Here is a 6,156-nt window from a genome sequence, read left to right on the forward strand (position 1 = left end):
CCAATCTGAGTGGTGTGAGGTGGAATCTCAGGGTTGTTTTGATATGAATTTCCCTGAAGACTAAGGATGTTTTACATTCCTTTAGGTCTTTCTCAACCATTTAGTATTCCTCAGTTGAGAATTCTTTGTTTAGCTATGTACCTCATTTTTAAAATCAGGTTATTTGGTTCTCTGGAATCTAACTTCTTGAGTACTATGGATATTAGCCCTCTATTGGGTATAGGATTGGTAAAGATCTTTTACCAATCTGTTAGTTTCCATTTTGTCCTACTGACAGTGTCCTTTAACTTTCAAAAGCTTTGCAATTTTATGAAGTCCCATTTGTCAGTTCTTGATCTTAGAGCATAAGTGTTTGTTGTTCTAATCTCTCCTGTGACATTTATTTGAAGCTCTTCCCTACTTTCTTTTCTGTTAATTTCAGTGTATCTGGTTTTATGTGGAGGTGCATGATCCACTTGAACTTGATTTTCATACAAGGAGATAAGAATGTATCAATTTGCATTATTCTACCTGCTCACTGCCAGTTGAACCATGTTGAAAATACTGCTGTCTTTTTTCTAACTGGATGGTTTCAGCTCCTTTTTTAAAGATCAAGTGACCATATGTGTATGCATTCATTTATGGGTATTCAATTCTATTCCCAGATGTCTCTCAACATATTAACAGATACAGAAAATATGATAATTTACACAGTGGAGTACTACTTAGCTATTAAAAACAATGAATTCATGAAATTCTTAGGCAAATGGATTGTGGTAGAAAATATCATCCTGAGCAAGGTAACCCAATCACAAAAGAACATGCATGGTATGCTGTCACTGATAAATGGATATTAGCCCAGAGGGTCAGAATATCCATGATTCAATTCATAGAGAACATGAAGCTCAAGAAGAAGGAAGACCAAAATTTGGATACTTTGGTCCCTCTTATAAGGGGAAACAAAATACCAATGGAAGGTGTTGCAGAGAGAAGGTGTGGAGCAGAGAATAAAGAAAAGACCATCCAGAGACTGCCCCACCTGTGGATCCATCCAATATATAGTCACCGAACTCAAACAGTATTGTGGATGACAACATATGTTTGTTGTCAGAAGCCTAATATAGTTGTCTCTTGAGAGGCTGTGCCAGTGCTGATAAATACAGAAATGGATACTCATACCAATCCATTGTACTGAGCACAGAGTTCCCAATGAAGGAGCTAGAGGAAGGAACCCAGGTGCTGAGGGGTTTGGGGCCCTATAGGATGAACAACAATATGAACTAACCAGTACCCCCAGATCTCCCAGGGACTAAACCACCAACCAAAGAGTACACATGGAGGGACCCATGGCTCCAGTTGCATGTGTAGCAGAGGATGGCCTTGTAGCTCATCAATGGGAGGAGAGACTCTTGTTCTTGTGAAGGACATATAACCCAGTGTAGGGGAATGCTAGGGATAGGAAGTGGGAGTGGGTGTGTTGGTGTACAGGGTTTAGGGCAATAAGGGGTTTTCAGAGGGAAAAATCAGGAAAAGGGATAGCATTTGAAATGTAAATAAAGAAAATATCTAATAAAAAATAAAAATTGAAAAAAAAAAGAAAAAAAAGTGTTCAATTATGGGAATGGGTAGGTTAGGGAGCAGGTGGAGGGGCAAGGGGATAGTGCTTTTTTGTAGAGGAAACTACCCGCAAGGTACCCTCAGGACCCTCCATGGGATCTTAAGACCACTGGTGAGTGGAACACAGCTTCTGCTCCAATCCAATCTCTTGGGACCTGAGACTGCATTAATAAGTTAAGCAGAAAACCCAGCCTGATCAGGGGCACAAGTACCTTCTGGTCCACACCAGCACCAGGGTACATTGGGCGTGGAGTCTTCAGACACCCGCAAGGTAACCACAGGACCCTCCACAGGATCTTAAGACCACTGGTGAGTGGAACACAGCTTCCTCTCCAATCCAAACGCATGGGATCTGAGACTCCATTAATTAGGAAAGCAGAAAACTGGCCTGATCAGGGGCACAAGTCCCTTTCTGTCCATGCCAGCACCAGGGTACCTTGGGCGCGGAGTCTGAGGATACCCACAAGGTACCCACAGGACACTCCATGGGATCTTAAGACCTCTGTGAGTGGATCACAACTTCTGCCAGGAGGCAGGTTTGAATGCCAGATATCTGGGCCCCTTTCCTGCAAGAAGAGAGCTTGCTTGCAGAGAGTACTCTGAACACTTAAACTCAGGAGAAATCTAGTCTCACAGGTCTGATGATAGATGCTAACATAATAACCTGAAGAACAAGCTCTAACCAGAGACAACTACAATAACTAACTCCAGAGATTACCAGATGGCGAAAGAAAAACGTGAGAATCTTACTAACAGAAACCAAGACCACTCAACATCATCAGAACCCAGCACTCCCAACCCAACCAGTACTGGGCACCCCAACACACCCGAAAAGATAGTCCCTGATTTAAAAGCATATCTCATGATGATGGTAGAGGACATCAAGAAGGACTTTAATAACTCACTTAAAGAAATACAGGAGTACACTGCTAAACAGGTAGAAGACATTAAAGAGGAAGCACAAAAATGCCTTAAAGAATTGCAGGAAAACACAACCAAAAAGGTGATAGTATTGAATAAAAACATCAAAGACCTAAAAAGGGAATTAGACACAATAAAGAAAACCCAAAATGAGGCAATGCTGGAGATAGAAACCCTAGGAAAGAAATCTAAAACCATAGATAAGAGCATCAGCAACAGAATACAAGACATGGAAGAGAGAATCTCGGGTGCAGAAGATTCCATAAAGAACATTGGCACAACAATCAAAGAAAATGGAAAAGGCAAAAAGATCCTAACTCAAAACACCCAGGAAATCCAGGACACAATGAGAAGAAACCTACGGACAATAGGAATAGATGAGAATGAAGATTTTCAACTTAAAGGGCCAGCAAATATCTTCAACAAAATTATAGAAGAAAACTTCCCAAACCTAAAGAAAGACATGCCCAAGAACATACAAGAAGCCTACAGAACTCCAAATAGACTGGATCAGAAAAGACATTCCTCTCGACACATAATAATCAGAACAACAAATGCACTAAATTAAGATAGAATATTAAACTCAGTAAGGGAAAAAGGTCAAGTAACACATAAAGGCAAGCCTACCAGAATTACACCAGACTTTTCACCAGAGACTATAAAAGGCAGATGATCCTGGACAGATGTTATACAGACACTAAGAGAACACAAATGCCAGCCCAGGCTACTATACCCAGCCAAACTCTCAATTACCATAGATGGAGAAACCAAAGTATTCCACGACAAAAAGAAATTCACACATTATCTTTCCACGAATCCAGCCCTTCAAAGGATAATAACAGGGAAAAACCAATACAAGGACAGAAACCACGTCGTAGAAAAAGCAAGAAGGTAATCCCTCAACAAACCTAAATGAAGACAGCCACAAGAACAGGATGCTAACTTTAACAACAAAAATAATAGGAAGCAACAATTACTTTTCGTTAATATCTCTTAATATTGATGGACTCAACTCCCCAATAAAAAGACATAGACTAACAGACTGGCTACACAAACAGGACTCAAAATATTGCTGCTTACAGGAAACTCATCTCAGGGAGAAAGGTAGAAACTACCTCAGTTCTTTCCAGCTTCTGGATGCTCACAGTCAGCTATTGGATGGACCACAGGGCCCCCAATGTAGGAGCTGGAGAAAGCACCCAAGGAGCTAAAGAGATCTGCAACCCTATAGGTGGAACAACATTATGAACTAACCAGTACCCCGAAGCTCTTGGCTCTAGCTGCATATGTGTCAAAAGATGGCCTAGTCGGCCATCAGTGGAAAGAGAGGCCCATTGGAATTGCAAACTTTATATGCCCCAGTACAGAGGAACGCCAGGGCCAAAAAGGGGGAGTGGGTGGGTAGGGGAGTGGTGGGAGGGTATGGGGGACTTTTGTGATAGCATTGGAAATGTAAATGAGGAAAATACCTAATAAAAAATTTAAAAAAAGAAACTAGAAAAGGGGATAACATTTGAAACGTGAATAAAGAAAATGTCTAATAAAAATAAAATAAATAAAAGAAAGTTTTGGAAGATATTTGAGAAATTCATTGACCGTGCCAAGAATGTTCTAGAAATTCTCATTTCTGACTACTTTGAGAACTATAAGAAAATTTGATTTAAAATAATCAGTTGAAAACATTGCAATCACTTAGGCATTTCTGTGAGAAGAGTAAGTTAATGTGTTGAGTCTCAACATCTGCTTTCTGACATCTCAGTGGTTTTCTGAAGGTGGCTGTCTGTATATTCATCCTCCTCAGTAGTGTCCTCCAGAGTCCTCTTTAGAATAGTTTGGAGGGACCAATGCTTTCTACAGTGCCCAAAGGAGCCTACAATGAAGTAAATGGTAGGGTTGGCACAGCTGTCCACATAGGACAAGACCACAGTAACTTGGTAAATGTGACAAGAGGGATGATGTAAAGGAACCCCAAACCAGTATAACAGGAAAAAGTAATGCCCAAGAGGCAGGCCATAGATGAGGTAGACCATCACTCTGAGAGAGATGGTAACATACAGCCTGGACAGGGGTTTCCTCCTGGAACCACAGATGATCCTCACCAGTAGAGCCAGACTGGACCCAGAGAGAAGCATAAATTAAAAAAATTAAATGCAGGAATAATAAAGTCAATATTTTCCCACAAATGATTATGAGTCTCACCCAGGATATCTCAGAAGAACCAAAAGAGAATGCCCATGAGAAAGAATAGAACCCAGATTAGGGCACATAGGATAGCTGACATGTTTCTTGGGTGGTGGCAGTGGTACCAGATTGGCCACAATATAAACAGTCAGTGCTCCATGCTAATACCACTGAGGACGCTCAGCCCTGCAATATAGGGAACAATGGCTGCATTGCCTAAGATATCTTTGCTTAATTTATGGGCATAGATGAAGTCAATGATCCATAGCAGAGAGTCCATGAATTGGCAGCAGAGGAAGAAGGAGTCTGCCAGAGCCAGATCGAGGACATAGACTGAGATGCCTATCCTGTGCATGCAGAATCCCAGAAGCCAGAGTACAATGCTGTTTCCTGCCAGTTCCACCAGGTCAGTGATGAGGTCCAGAAAGGATTGAGTGAGGATTGGACTGTATTTGGATGACCAGTTTCATTCAGTGGTGTAGATTCTGTGTTGTAGGATGAGATGGTTGGATCCATGCTGAAAAATCTTCCAGTGGTGTCCCTGAGAAAACAGACCATATTTGATCACCTTAACATTGACCCTTCTTCTGGCAATCATAATGTAATATTGATATTGTTGTCAATATGGCTTAATAAAATCATTTATAAATAAAAGGAGAGTAACATGACCATGTGGATCAAGAATTCTGGACTGTGGATTCAAATTCAGAGCTTGTGCATACTCTAGTCTAGGTCATTCTTCCTGTGTATAACTCAGGACCTTTAAATCACATGGAAATGATTCCCTACTCTCATGGTCAGAGTTGCATCCATTTCTTGCCTCCCTGTAGCCCCAAGAAACGGAAGCATCACATTTGCCTCCCTAGGGCTTATAATAACACAGAAAAGATGAAGATATCAGGGTTTTGTTGAGGTACATTAATGGAAAGATGCTTCAACATGGTCAAAAGAATGGATTCTGAGTTATACACCTAACTCTGGGTCGAGACATGACACTGTTATGTGCAACATATTACAGATAACATGCATTTACCTCATCCCTTGAGATAACTAAGCTGTCAGTCACCTGGCCAGGGGATTGCTAAGGTGACAGAAAGAATGACAACTCACTCATCATTCACAGGAGTTCCACCTTCTATGCAGCCATCTCTGACATTCCCTCAGCTGGTATAAGCCTGTCTGCTTCTCTGAAAGCACTCTGACTCAGAAGAGTGTAAGGTTCCCTTTTCTTTCTTTAGATCTCCTTTTCTTTTGAACATGGGCCAAAAGACCAAGCAATATTTTCCTGACAGTTGGGACTTTCTCAATCATATGTGAAACCCACATGCCTTTCCACCATGGAGGTTTTTTCCCAACTTCCATTGCTGGACATACCAGCTTTCTTGGGATGTCAAAAGGCATGGCTTTTTCTCTTCCCCTTCTCCGTCTCCTTCCTTCTGGCAGCTGCAAAGATTTAAA

At 41.2% G+C, this 6,156-nt stretch overlaps 1 pseudogene; it reads right to left on the minus strand.

The window, feature by feature from the left end:
• Gm18350 (predicted gene, 18350) lies at positions 4,198-5,241 on the minus strand (annotated as a pseudogene).

This window comes from Mus musculus, chromosome 7 (genome assembly GCF_000001635.26).
Source record: "Mus musculus strain C57BL/6J chromosome 7, GRCm38.p6 C57BL/6J".
Taxonomy (NCBI): domain Eukaryota; kingdom Metazoa; phylum Chordata; class Mammalia; order Rodentia; family Muridae; genus Mus; species Mus musculus.